The sequence below is a fragment of the Talpa occidentalis genome, unplaced genomic scaffold, assembly GCF_014898055.3.
Source record: "Talpa occidentalis isolate TD23 unplaced genomic scaffold, MPIMG_talOcc4v2.1, whole genome shotgun sequence".
NCBI lineage: Eukaryota > Metazoa > Chordata > Mammalia > Eulipotyphla > Talpidae > Talpa > Talpa occidentalis.
Genome location: NW_026555331.1, coordinates 128584864 through 128599541, shown reverse-complemented (window position 1 = coordinate 128599541; position 14678 = coordinate 128584864). Strand labels below are relative to the sequence as shown.

Genomic DNA, 14678 nt, shown 5'->3' with positions numbered 1-14678 from the left:
ATGTTTCCCTCAACCTGATCAGTTAGCTAATTCTACATAGCTATCTGTTCTTTTGTATCAAGAAAAGTATTACAGATAAAGTCAGTCAGTTATGGGTAGGTTACACTTGATTTCCTTTTTTTTTTTTTTAACCATTAGTATAAAGAAAGTCATATCTCAGTTATAGCTATTCATTAATATCTTAAAAATATGCAAAGAGGTCTTGCTTTTCCTTCCTTAAGATGAGAATGAAGAGCTTTCTTTACTAGAATTCTATATTTATCAAATGCCTGGAATGTACAATGGTATATTTCATTAAATCATTCTAGTAACAGTATATTCTTCTGTCCTTGCCATAATTAATATGAATTTCCTCTTTCAATCCTATGCCCAAATGATGTTCATTTATCACAATGGGATTTGTACACACACATAATAACTAAGTCTCTATATGGTACAAAGAATTTAATTCTAGTGTAAAAGTCTAACAGCAAATAGCAGAAACTTTCTTAAGGGATTTTGAGACATGGTTAAAAAGTGAGGAAATAGTATTGGGATTTTGTTAGCTGATAGGAAAAGAAATCTTTCAGCTATTGCAAGTGATGTCAGAAAGATATTTCTGTGAACAGGGAACACAGCAGGATTTACTTACAGGTTGTCAGGGGCAGGGGCGGTTGAAGCTCTTCCCTGTGGTATTCATTCATTTCTTGAGTGCTGTTACAATTATTTGCTTCAGCCAACGTGATCTGAAATGCATACAAAAAAGCATATAAGTATTCGAATTTTCAATGAAAATCTCAATCCTAATTAACTATAAATCAGTAAAGCTGGGTAGCCTGAGGTAGGTTAAAATGAGAACTTTGTACATGAAAGGCTACATATGCCCCTAAATCTAAGAATTTCTTAGTTGCAAACCTCCAAATCGCTACATGCAACTTCCTTGACTTCAATTACCTTCCTAAGGGAAGTGAGAGCAGATTAACCAAGCCAAATAGGAGTCTGTGTCGTCAGAGAGTAAGTCACTTTTTTTGTTCATGTAGCAAAAGCCATAGATCTCAATGGGAGTAGACTTCTGCCCCTGTCATCTGAGAATGTGAAGTGGAACAAAGTTAGAATTTATGCCCTCCTGATTAGCTGAATTGCACTCCTGGGGCCTTAGACCTAGAAGAAGTAGTGTTCCTTTAGCACTTTCTTTGTGGCACTCTCAAGAGAGTTAGCACATATTGCTTCTAGTTATTAGTATGCTTGTGTTATCTTCCCTTGCAAGACTTAAAAGTTCTGTAAGGACAATAACCATAGACAAAAACCATTTTTGTAGGTAAATATATAGTATTACCAATTATTGGACTTTTCAAATAGTGTATGCTCAAAAATGCACCAATTGCTTTTTTTAAAAAAGTGAAAGTTATGCAACCAATTAAGAGAAAGAAGGTAAAAGTTCTCAAAACTATTACCAGGAGAGAATATTTCAAACATTCATAAAAATTTCTATCGTGTTTCTCATGTCTTAAATGTACTTTCTATAAGATTGACTGGTTTCATTTATTTTTATTTTGTTCATTTGTTTTCTGCTCATCACAAGTCAGAGGGAAGATGACACTGGCAAATGAATAACCAGACATACATATCCACTACAAATGATAATGCCTGGTTATCCAAAGTTACATTCACCTCTCTTCAAATTGGAAGATAGTCATCAAATCCATAACTGAACAAGACTGTGCACAACCAGGACAACAATGGAAGTTAGATCGGGGCTGGCCAGATCTCAGCCTCCCAGCTCAACTTCTGCAACAGTTAACTGTTTTAACCAAGCCAGATACTGTATCTGATCATTTTCCTGTTTTTGATTATTTTATTTACTCCTGCATAGAAGTTCAAATAAGGTCACATAATCCATATTACAATGTTTATATAAAAACTGAGGAGTTAAATAAAACCGCTGAATATGACTTGGCTCTGTACAATTTTAATATTGAATCTCCTTTTCTCAAAACAAAAGCTCTTTTGGAGTTTGATGAAAACCAGACTTAAGAGCACACCGTTCATTCACCTTTATTTGAAAACTGGCTCATTGAAGAAAAGGCTGACCATGTAGGATCTTGCTTTCTGTCCCTTTCCAGTGAATTTACTGTTTTGAATTTGAACCAAACTATATACTACAGGGAGGTAATGCAGAAGTCTGCAAGTCTTCATCTTCTGACATCTTTTTGAGAGAGAAATGTGATCCTGGTTCTCTGATTTTCACCTTTTACATTACAGTGTTACAGGTAGTTTCTGTTCATTCAACTACTGAACCTTAGCATTGCATTAGTAAAGGTCGTCACCCTCATGCTTACAATATGGTCTTCAATGCTTTCTTGTTCTAAGGGTGAATTGAGATATGTGATTTAGTCTCTTTAGCTTTGTAAATGATCATAATGTAGATATTAATCATACTTCAAATAAAATATGACTAGGAGATTAGAGTATATTTAACCTAGAGTTAGTGTATTTATGTAGGACAATCTCAATGACATTTCTCAGTATTTGCTCTCATTTCACTTCTTTGTATATTCTCTAAATAAAAATAACATTATTTCTAAGCTTGTTTGTAAGTTTGGGTGATGGGTAATGCAGAGAAATGGATGTTATTCTTGGTAAATTACTAATTTCCCTAGAAATGATTTGTTTTAATTGTTCTATGCTATTTCATTTCTTGACTATAAAATCACCTCATTTTCTTAGATTTTACCTTTAACTTGCTTTTTTATTTTTAATGACATTTTAATAAACTAACAAACTTGCCTTATAAGTTTTTATATTCATGAAACAATTACTGAAGACTATATATAAGAATGTATTTTTTTCCAATGTATATTGAGTGTACCATCTTTGTTCAAGGTGTCTATGAGGTAACTTAATCTGCTTAGTTTTCTATATCAAAATACAATATATTGTGTGAATTAAATAACAAAAATTATTTTCTCACAGTTCTAGAGACCAAAGGTTCAAAATTACAGTGCCAACCTGGATGGGTTCTAATTATTGAAAAAGGATTATTAGATAGCATATACTTTGCCTATAAGTATTATCTGAATTTGTTGTTATCTGGAAGAATTAAGGATTTAAAACATTATGATGGTAGGTAATACCTGATGGGGTAGCCTGATATTACTTCAGTTAAAAATATATTTATATATTAAGAAAGACAACATATGTACATATAGATGCCTTCTTCCCCCCCCAAAAAAAAATTGTAGGGATAAATTTTATCATGAAATTTGTTAACTCTTTTGTGAAATCTGATATCATTATCCTTATCTGTTATTCTTGGCCTCAATCACTTTACTTAGGGACAATATTACTTAAAATCCACAGATAATCAAGAGACGCTGAGAGCTTATTCTGTTTTTCATGGAGCCATTTTCATCAGAATCATTTTGAACAATATATTGTACTATAAACAATTGGAGAATGGGAAGTAAAATGTAAGGTAGATAAGTATTATTATTAACTGTTTTACTGAGAAATAATTTTCATACAATAAAATGCACCCATCTTAAAAATACAGGTTGATGAGTTTTGGCAAATGAATCGGTGGTGAAGCCACCATCACATCAAGATATAGAACATTTCCATCACCCTGTCACTTTGAAGTTAATCTTCTCCCTTCATCTTCAACCCCAGGTACTGATTTACAATCTGTCCCTATACTTTGGTCTTTCTAGATGTTTTAATAATTTAAATCAGACCGTAAGAAGTTTTGTGTCTAACTTTTCTCACTTAGCATAGCACTGTAGATCTTCACTGAAATGTTCCACACATTCACATTCCTGTATTTTTATTCCTGAATGATGTTCATCTTTAAAGATACCTGTAATTTGTTTTGCTTCCTTTTTGTACATTGAAGCTGGTTGGAGTTTTGAGTTGGGAGCTCTTAAAGGTCCAATAAATTTTTGTTTACAAACCTTTGTGAATATAAATTTTCATATCTATTGAATGGGTTCTTAAGCCATAAGAATAAATTTCTTCGTCTCTTTCCCAGCCCTGAGTTCTATAACACCTCAAGCCAGTAAGGCATTCACCTTCTCCCTTGCACAGCTGTGAGTAGATTGAAGAATGCACTTAGTCAAAGGTGAGTATACTTGCAAATCTTGGCAGGAGCTAGTTTTTCTGTTCAAAGGTAGATGTTATTTTAAAGTTTCCACATGCTTTTAAGATTCCCTGTGGGGTCCAGGCTCATGTATAGTTTACAGGTGGCCAGGATTTTGAGCAACTTTATATTTAATTTTTAGATTGCCACCCTTCTACTGCTATTTTGCTTGGTGGATTTCCCCCTTAAATACCCAGTTGATGACTGCCTTCTACTTTGTTATCTCTTGCTTTGAAGTACTATGTCTGAGTTCCCTATCACCTGCTTTGAGGAGGTGGAGTGGCTTGAGAAGTACCATAGGCAAGAAGGCCGCAAACTCATGGTTCTTGACCTATACAGTAGCTCTTTGAAGTTAACTATTCTCGAGATTTTGCAACATTTTTGTAATTTTCATTATCTTCAAATAGCTATTTTTAATGATTTTGTCGAGATTCTGAAGTTTTTATCTGTAGAAAAGATTTTCTATCATAACCAGAAAGGCCTTTTCAAAAAAAATTATAAGACTTCTTAATTATCTAGTAAGATATTCACTAAATGCTAAGCAGCAGTTATTTTATAGTAGAGAATTTCAGATAATTCAGATATTTTTTCTTTTTTATACTTTTCTATATTTTTGATTTTTTAATTATATTATCTTTATAATCAGAAGAAACAGTACATTTGCTTTCATTTTGTAATTTTTTCAAGAGCATGAGCACTGGAAGTTGGTGTTGAAATGTAATTTTAGACTGTTAAAATGTTTCACAAACAGAAGAGAATTATTTTGCAATTACTATAGTTTTATGTTTAATGCAAAATCTCCCATTAAGGTGGTACTTGAAAAGATTTGTTGGGCTTTCATTCTTAAGTAGTTAAAAATTTTGCCTTATTTATGCTATCAATTTGTATTAATATAACACACTTTTTAATAATATAAAGTAATGTAACTTTATATAGTCTAATTAATTTCAATAATTAATCTAGTTGAGTTGCTATTGTAAAGGCAGGTATTATTTCTTTTGGGAGTATCTTCTGACCTGAGAAAAGATACAAGAAGATAACAGTGTCTGTTACTCATCAAGAATTATCCAAATGCCAGGGTCTCTTCTAAATGTTTTACACATTTATAAACCCCTTAATTCTCCTAATACCCCTGTATAGTGAGTTCAGATATGACAGTCCTTTTATAGATTAGGGAAATGAGGTTTGAAAGATTGAACTTTTTCAAAGATTTAGTGGCCCTAGGTCACTAAATTGGTAAACAGCAGACCTGAAATCCCTTGGATTTAAACCTAGGTAGACCGAGTCTATGCAACCTTCTTTACCATCACACTACACTATATTACAAAGAAATGTGGATTTGGGGTGAGGCCCTCTTTCTCAAAATAAAATGACAGAAAATAATGCTGAGAGAAGCTTGAGATCTCCTTTAGAGATTACATAATGTTAAATTGGGTTAACAATTTTCCCAGAATGCTTTAGATATGGTCCAAATTAAAGGTAAGATGATGTCTAAAATTTTCTCAACTGTTTTGGCCTAAGGAAAAATATCACTATACTCTGCACCCTTAGCTATTTTTTCCCCAAAAGTTGGCACTCAATTCTTCCAAATTTAGATTTCTGAAAAGTCATGCCGTTAATTCTTAAGGTCAGTTTAATGGAAAGAGCATCATAGTAATAGAAAGATGCTTCTCATTTTACACTATTATCCATTCACTTCCTTTTTCTTACTAATAAAACCTCTTTGTTTTTAACTGCATGAACGGCTACCTGGCAAAGCTATATTTCCCTGCCTCCTTTTTGGTTAGATGCCGCAATATGGCTAGCTTTTGGCCAAAATAATGTAAACTAAGGTAAAATCCAAAGTCTAAGTCATATCTCTCAAAAGAAAAAAAAGCTTATTTTCCACTTCCTTTTTATTTCTTTTTCCTTAACTGGAAAAATAAATATAAGTGGAGCAGCTGCTTGGATCTAAAGATCAAAACCATATATTGAGGATGGCAGGATCAATCTATCTGCCCTGTATCACTTTCTTGTATGTGGCTAGATGAGAAAACATGTCCAAATATATGATTTAAATGATATATTTTAACCTGTATGATGTAACTTAAACCTCTATGACTTAAATGTATATGGTTCAAATCTTGTATTTCATTATTTCTTTGTTACAAGGATGTAATTAGTACCCTTTTGTTAGTTTTTTTTTTTCATTTTAGATATTTCTTACATCATTTTTTTCATTTTTGCACAATATATGCATTTTCATTTTGGTTATATTCCCCATCCAATTCCACCCCCCTTATTTTGATCCTAATTCCTCCTACCCCCCCCAACCCCGTAGTGTTTCTCTGGTTTATAGTTGCTTGTTGATTTTTACTTTATTATAATCAGTCTTTTTCCTGGTCCCTTATTTAGGTTTTCTAAATTCCTGCTATGAGTGAGACCATCCGGTATTTTTCTTTTTCTTTCTGGCTTATTTCACTGAGCATGATCCCTTCTAGCTCCATCCATGTTGCTGCAAATTGCATGAGTTTATCTTTTTTGATTGCTGACTAATATTCCATTGTATTTATGTACCACATCTTCTTGATCCAGCCATCTACTTTTGGGAATTTGCATTGTTTCCATAGCTTAGCTATTGTAAAGAGTGTTGCAATAAACATAGGGGTGCAGGTGCCCTTTTGAATTAATGTTTCTGTGTCCTTTGGGTAAATACCTAGGAGTGGAATTGCTGGATCATATGGAAGCTCCATCTTTAGCAGGTTGAGGAACCTCCACACAGCTTTCCATAGTGGTTGGACCCATTTTCACTCCCACCAGCAGTGCAGGAGAGTTCCTTTTTTTCTATGTCCTCGCCAACATTTGTTGTTGCTAGTTTTTTTTTTTTTTTAAATATGTGCCATTCTCACTGGTGTAAGATGGTATCTCATAATAGTTTTGATTTGCATTTCCCTGATTCAAATGATGTTGAATATTTTTTCATATGCCTGTTGGCCATTTGCATTTCCTCTTTGGAGAAATTTCTTTTTAGTTCTTCTGCCCATTTTTTGACTGGGTTATTTACTTTGTTTTTGTTGAGTCCTGTCAGCTCTGTGTAGATTTTTGTGATCAGTCCTTTATCGTTAGTGTTGTGTGCAAAAATTTTCTCTCAATCAGTGGGGTATCTCTTAATCTTGGTTTCTGTCTCTTTTGCTGTATAGAAGCTCCTTAATTTGATGTAGTCCCAGCTGTTTATCTTTGCCTTCACTATCACTGCTTTGGGTGATGTGTCTTTAAAGATGTTACTGAGGTGTATGTCATGTAGTATTTTGCCTATATTTCCTTCTGTATATTTTATGGTTTCAGGTCTTATGTCTAGTTCCTTAATATTTTGAATTGGTTTTTGCACATGGTGTGAGGTAGTAGTCAAGCTTCATTATTTTGCATGTAGTGATCCAGTTTTCCCAGCACCATTTATTGAACACTGCATATTCTTTGCTCCTTTGTGAAAGATTAGTGGACCATAAACTTGTGAGTTTATTTCTGGATTTTCTATTTGGTTCCACTGGTCTGTGTGTCTGCTCTTGTTCATTATGGCTTTGTAGTATATTTTTAAGTCTGGGAGTGTGATATCTCCATTCCCTTCTTTTTTTTTTTTTTTCAGGAAATCTTTAGCTATTCGGGGATTTTGATGACTCCATATGAATTTCATTAATATTTGTTCTATTTTTTTGAAGAATGTCATTGAAATTTTTATTGGAATAACATTGAATCTGTAAATTGCTTTTGATAGAATGGCCATTTTGATGTTAATTCTTCCAGTCCATGAGCAGGGCTTGTCTTTCCATTTCTTTGTGTCTTTGTCTATTTCTTTTAACAGTGTTTTATAGTTTTCTTTGTGTAGGTCCTTTACCTCTTTTGTTAGGTTTATTCACAATCTTAATGTAAAAACTGGTTTCAGTAATGAGTATTGCCATAATAAACTCTAAAATATAGTTTAATGACTTTACCACCAGGTGATGAGAGACAATCAGACATATTTTGCAAACTGGGTGTCTTTTGTTTTATGGATGCAAAACATTTAGTAAAATAATTGCTTTTGATAATTGTAGGGGTAGGCCATATCTTTATTGGAACTGCACCTTCTTTATTTATTTTTTATTTATTTTTTATTTTTAAATAATAAATTTTATTTTTATATTCCCCATATATTTGCAACCCCCCCATTCTGACCCCAATCCCTCCCCTCCCGCCCCCCACTTCCCAAAAACTGTCTCTGGTTCATAGTTTTTTGTTGATTTTGATTTTCACTTTCTTATAGTTATTCATTTTCCTGGTCCCTTATTTAAGTTCTCTAGATTCCTGCAATGAGTGAGACCATCCGGTATTATTCTTTTTCTTTCTGGCTTATTTAGCTGAGCATGATCCCTTCCAGCGCCATCCATGTTGCTGCAAATTGCATGTGTTTATCTTTTTTGAATGCTGAGTAATATTCCATGGTATATATGTACCACATATTCTTGATCCAGTCATCCATTTTTGGGCATTTGGGCTTTTTTCCAAATCTTAGCTATTGTAAATAGAGCTGCTATAAACATAGGGGTGCAGGTGTTCTTTGGAATTGATGTTTCTGTGTCCTTTGGGTAAATACCTAGGAGTGGAATTGCTGGGTCATATGGAAGCTCTATGTTTAGTAGGTCCAGAAGTCTCCACACAGCTCTCCATAGTGGTTGGACCAGTTTGCACTCCCACCAACAGTGCAGGAGAGTTCCTTTTTCTCCACACCCTCGCCAACATTTGTTGTTGCTAGTTTTTTTAATATGTGTCATTCTCACTGGTATAAGATGGTATCTCATGGTAGTTTTGATTTGCATTTCCCTGATGACAAGTGATGTTGAACATTTTTTCATATGCCTGTTGGCCATTTGCATTTCCTCGTCAGAGAAGTTTCTTTATAGCTCCTCTGCCCATTTTTTGACTGGATTATTTTCTTTGTTGTTGTTGAGTCTCATCAGGTCTTTGCAGATTTTTGTGATCAGTCCTTTATCATTAGTGTTGTGTGCAAAAACGTTCTCCCAGTCAGTGGGGTTTCTCTTTGTTTTTGTTATTGTCTCTTTTGCTGTGCAGAAGCTCTTTAATTTGATGTAGTCCCAGTTGTTTATCTTTGCCTTCAATATCACTGCTTTGGGTGATGTGTCTGTAAAGATGTCTTTGATGTGCATATCATGTAGTGTTTCGCCTATATTTCCTTCTATGTATTTTATGGTTTCAGGTCTTATGTCTAGTTCTTTAATCCATTTTGAGTTGATTTTTGTGTATGGTGTGAGGTGGTGGTCAAGCTTCATTCTTTTGCATGTAGAGACCCAGTTTTCCCAGCACCATTTATTGAACACCCTTTTTTTTGCTCCAATGCATAGTCTTTGCTCCTTTGTCAAAGATTAGTTGATCATAAATCTGTGGGTTTATTTCTGGATTTTCTATTCGATTCCATTAGTCTGCATGTCTGTTCTTGTTCCAATACCATGCAGTTTTTGATGATTATGGCTTTGTAGTATAGTTTGAAGTCTGGGAGTGTGATGCCTCCATTCCCTTCTTTTTTTTTTTCAGGAAAGCTTTGGCTATTCAGGGTTTTTTGTGATTCCATATGAATTTCATCAATAATTGTTCTATTTCTTTGAAGAATGACATTGAAATTTTGATTGGAATAGCATTGAATCTGTATATTGCTTTTGGTAGGATGGCCATTTTAATAATGTTTATTCTTCCAATCCATGAGCAGGGGATGTCTTTCCATTTCTTTGGGAACTGCACCTTCTTTATCAGTGACTAGGAAAAGTGAAAATTTTGGTGTTCTTGAGCAAATCCTGACTTTTAATAAGCAAGTAAGAGAAAGATTGATTTAAGTCAATCATTAGTGAGTTTGCAAACAAAATTTGAAGGAACGAAATCTTCATAATGGAGTACTCTCTGCCCTGTTAAGAAAAATAAATACTGATCTTATAAAAATGCATTTTCTTACAGCAAAGTTTATTTCTTTGTTTGTTTGTTTGCTTTGGATCATATATATGATCATATGATCACATATATATGATCACGTATATAATCATATAACCAGTATCAGGAGTCACTAAAAAACCCACATTAATGACCTGTCAATATCAAGATTTCATCTATATTTACAATAGAGACACCTTCTCAGGTTGAGAGAACAGACTGATTGGAAGCTTAGTTTTTTTCACTTATATCATCTGTCAGCTTTTTGGGTAATTTGATTGTTAAAGAGTGAAGTTGTTGGGGAAAAAAGGGAAAATATCACATTAGTTTAAAATAAAAAGAAATGTTAATATCTGTTGAATGACAAGTCAGTATGAAAACATAAGATTATAACTAAACAAATGACTTGCATACACAAAGAAATAATCAAAATTGACTCTGAGATAAGTAATTTGAACCTTGGAAGATTAGAAAGCCAAATATATCTGAACCGCAAGCAATAGAAGAAAAAAATGACTTCTGAGAGTCCTTCTAGAAACTGACATATTAAATGGTCTTCATCAGAAAATTGAAGCAACCCAATATCCTAGGTTACTTCACTGACCTTCCATCCTAGCTACTGTTTCTTGTGGCCTTAAGGTAACTACCATTTAATCATTGGTGGGGGGAAAAGTTTATAAACTAGAAAATAGTTTATAAATGAAAATCTAAAATTATAAAAGCTGGGCCTCCCCAGTGGCGCAGCAGTTGAGCACTGGGTTGCTAAGCTGCCAGCAGCCTCTGTAGCACCAGTTCGATCCCCGGCCACAGGAGAGGATCACACATGGCACGCAGACCTCTCCTGCTGCCCGCTGCTCCCCTCAGCAGTGTACTTTGTCAGTCTGCCTGTTCTGCTCCCCGCTCTGGCTCTTGTGAATTCTCTCACCCTCCCGTGCTTCTGACTGTACCCAGTGCTTGTATAAATAAATAAATAAACAAACAAACAAACAAATAAATAAATAAATCTTTAAAAAAAAAGATAAATGTTTAAAAAAACACAAAACAAAAAACAAAACAAAAATAAATAAAGTTATAAAAGCTATCACCAGAGAAGATCCTTTCATTTTGGTTACTTCAAATGGAGTTGATGGAATAGAAGTGATGAAAAGAAATCATTACTAACCACAAGCCTGGTCTATAAAACCTGTCATTACTGAACTTTTGAAATAATCTCTACTTCTCAAAGTCTACCCTAGCAGTGGCTAGGGTAGGGGTATAAGACTGCAAGGTCATATCTTTTAGTTCCATTTTCACTTGTGGCCATAGCAGAAAAATAACAAGAATGTAAATGAGAGAACACTAATCAAAGGAATTAATCCAAAACACATGATAATTAGAACTTACACATTCATAAACAGTCATATTTGATCATTTTTCTTTTTCAGTTTGAGTTTTTAAGGTAATTATGTTGTTCCCACCTCACCCTCCACAAATATATATATTTTATTTTAAAGATTTATTTATTTATTTATTTATTTATTTATTTATTTATTTATTTATTTATTTATATAAACACTGGGTACAGTCAGAAGCACTGGAGGGTGAGTGAGATAATTCACCAGAGCCAGAGCAGAGAGCAGAACAGGCAGACTGACGAAGTATACTGCTGAGGTGAGCAGCGAGGGCGGCTGGAGTGGTCTTCGCTCTATGTGGGACCCTCACCAGCGCCCAGGGATGGAACCAGTGCTGCAGAGGCTGCGGGCAGCTTCGCAGCCCAGTGCTCAACCGCTGCGCCACCAGGGAGGCCCCCTCCACATATATTGAGGGCTTATGAGGAGGACATGTTATCTTTTAGTTTATAAATTGTAGGACCAAGATAATTGTTTCCCATACTGATAAAGTGATTCACCCAGATATACGGACTTTGTGTTGACTCTAACTCCAGATTCTCTCTGGAGGAGGAATGGGAATATTTTATGTGCGCAATAAAGATGTGTATTGATACGTAGATGACCAGAGGGCAGCACCAAGTGAGTGACCACTAGTTACCTTCAATATCCTTTTACCCCACTTCAATATTAATAGAAACTTTACTGATAGAATGTAAATGATCAGGTAGAGACTACATTTCCCAACCATCACTGAAAATAGGTGAGAGCCTGTGATTAAGATCTGGCAAATGGGATGTTAGTAAACAAGAAGTATGCTACTTTGGTCATGGCTACCATACAGACATTGCTCATTATAGTCACTTTTCCTGCTCTGCCTGTCTACTCCGTGGAGGGTAATGCTAAGTGGATTTTAAACAAATGTAACTTTTTGTCACAAGTGAAGCTGTTTAGCAGCAGCTTAATAAATGGATTTTGTCCCTTAAACATTTGTAATCTCTAACGATAATTTACCTTATTTTTTCTTTTTAAAGATTTATTTATTTATTTGTTTGTTTGTTTGTTTGTTTATTTATTTATTTATTTATTTAGACAAGCCCTGGGTACAGTCAGAAGCATGGGAGGGTGAGAGAATTCACCAGAGCCAGAGCAGGGAACAGAACAGGCAGACCTACGAAGTACACTGCTGAGGGGAGCAGCAGGCGCAGCAGGAGAGGTCTGCACACCATGTGGGACCCTCGCCGGAGACCAGGGATCCAACTGGTACTGCAGAGGCTGCCGGGCAGCTTCTTAACCCAGTGCTCAACTGCTGCACCGCCAGGGGAGGCCTGATAGTTTACCTTATTTTAATTGGACATGTGATTTCTGGACAAAGGAACCTGAACTGCTTCATCTTCAAAAGGAAATGTTTTCTCTAAGAATTCTGGAAACGTTTTAACATATATAAATTTTAAAATTTTAATGAATTACAATGTAACCATTTAAAAAATGATATACACATACAATTAGGGCAACAGGTATTTCTTATATTAAGTTCTTCTTTCCTGAGAACCAATCATAACAATTTTTCACGTCATTTCTCATGAATTTTTTCAAAGAAAAAAGTAATAGATGCCAAGATGGTCTTGAAAATATTGCTTATTCCTTTTTTTTTTTACACCAAAAAAAAGACTCCATCATAGAAGAGTATTTAAGAAAACAATGATATGTCACTGATTTTTCCTAGTCCTTTTTTTTTCAGTCCTTTGGTTTGGGAGCTGGTTACTAACTCTGAAGTATTGTACTACTTCTTTTTCCCCCTCCACCTGAACCACATTTTTATAAATTGTCACTTTATTGAACTTTCCCTAAAATAGCTAATTGGAGGGTGTCATCTATATTCTCCGGGGACCTTGGTGGGTACACAGATAGAAAGTAAAATTTTATTACTATGATCATTATAATATAACATATAATATAAAAAGTTAAAGATCAAAAGGAAAGACAGCAACCTATGTAATGCTGTTATGGTGATAGGATTAAAGGTGAATCTATTTTGTTCCTTAATTACATTTTACTATTAGGTTAGAGTTATTTTACTAGTTTAAAAAATGTAAAATTGTTGCTAGGATATTTTGTCAGGTGAATTTTCTTAGCTTGCTATACTACCTAGATAAGAATGAATAATTAACATGTTGAATTTATGTAAATCTCCATAATCATCTGCTTTCTCTTTTTCTGCTCCTGGGCCACAGAGAATTGCTAAAGAAAGTTTTGGAAGCACACTGACTTGATTTTAGTCAAAGTTTTTTCACTCCAAGCAAAAGAAGTAGATTCACCAGCATTTACTATGTAGATATCTGGAGTTCACCGATTTGTGGGAAGAACAGGAATAAAAACAAATGGAGCTTCAGGAGCATGATTCAAGCTGCAGAACTAACCTAATATGAAGACTTACATTCTAGCTGTCACTGAACTTTAGATGCTGTAGCTTGCCTTGCTGATACCCAGGCATTTGACTTTGCTACGAGTTCTACTGGTGTCCAAGTCTTACCGTGTTTGGCTGCCCTGACCACCAGCCCTGCATGTAAAGCCAAATGACCTTTGCCACCATTCTCCCTGAAAGGTGAATGCTTAGTGCTGCCATCCTCATGGGGCATCCACATCTCATTTGACTCCTCTAATTGGTAGATCCTTACCATGTGCTTGTATTTCAGCCACAGGGGACTGTAGGGGATTGAGTTCTAACTTTTTTGGGGGGCGATACAAGACATATTGATAGATATTTCTCCAATGTGGAAGATGGATTTGTTTGCTACAGCTGCCAATACCACATACTGGGTGACTTAAACAAATATATTTTCTCACATTTTGGGGGGTTTCAAAGTCCTAGATCAGGGTATTGGCAAGATCGGTTTCTACTGAGGATTTTCCCCTCTGTGGTTTGTGTGTGTTTCTTTCCCATCTGTGTTCTTCTTACTTAGTCTTTTTCCTATATGTATGTGTCCTAGCTTCTTCCTAGAGGGACACTAAACATATTGAATTGGTGACCACTCCTAGGAGCAAATTTTTACATTATCATCTCTTTGAAGAACCTGTCTTCAAATATAATCAAATTATAAGGTGTTGGGAGTTAGAATTTCACCATGTGAATTTTGTGGGAACACAGTCTAGGCCATGACATAAGGTATTTGAAAAGTGTGACAACGAAATGAAATGCATAGTCCTGGATTATATATTAGGTGAAAACAGCATTCTTAAGAAGG

At 34.8% G+C, this 14678-nt stretch overlaps 1 long non-coding RNA gene across 1 annotated transcript; it reads left to right on the top strand.

The window, feature by feature from the left end:
- Window positions 1–3603: 3603 nt before the first annotated feature.
- On the top strand, window positions 3604–13785 carry LOC129145241 (uncharacterized). The gene is made up of 3 exons (XR_008550484.1): window positions 3604–3648; window positions 4007–4096; window positions 13668–13785. It is a non-coding gene; the product is annotated as an uncharacterized LOC129145241 (long non-coding RNA).
- The last annotated feature ends 893 nt before the right edge of the window (window positions 13786–14678 follow it).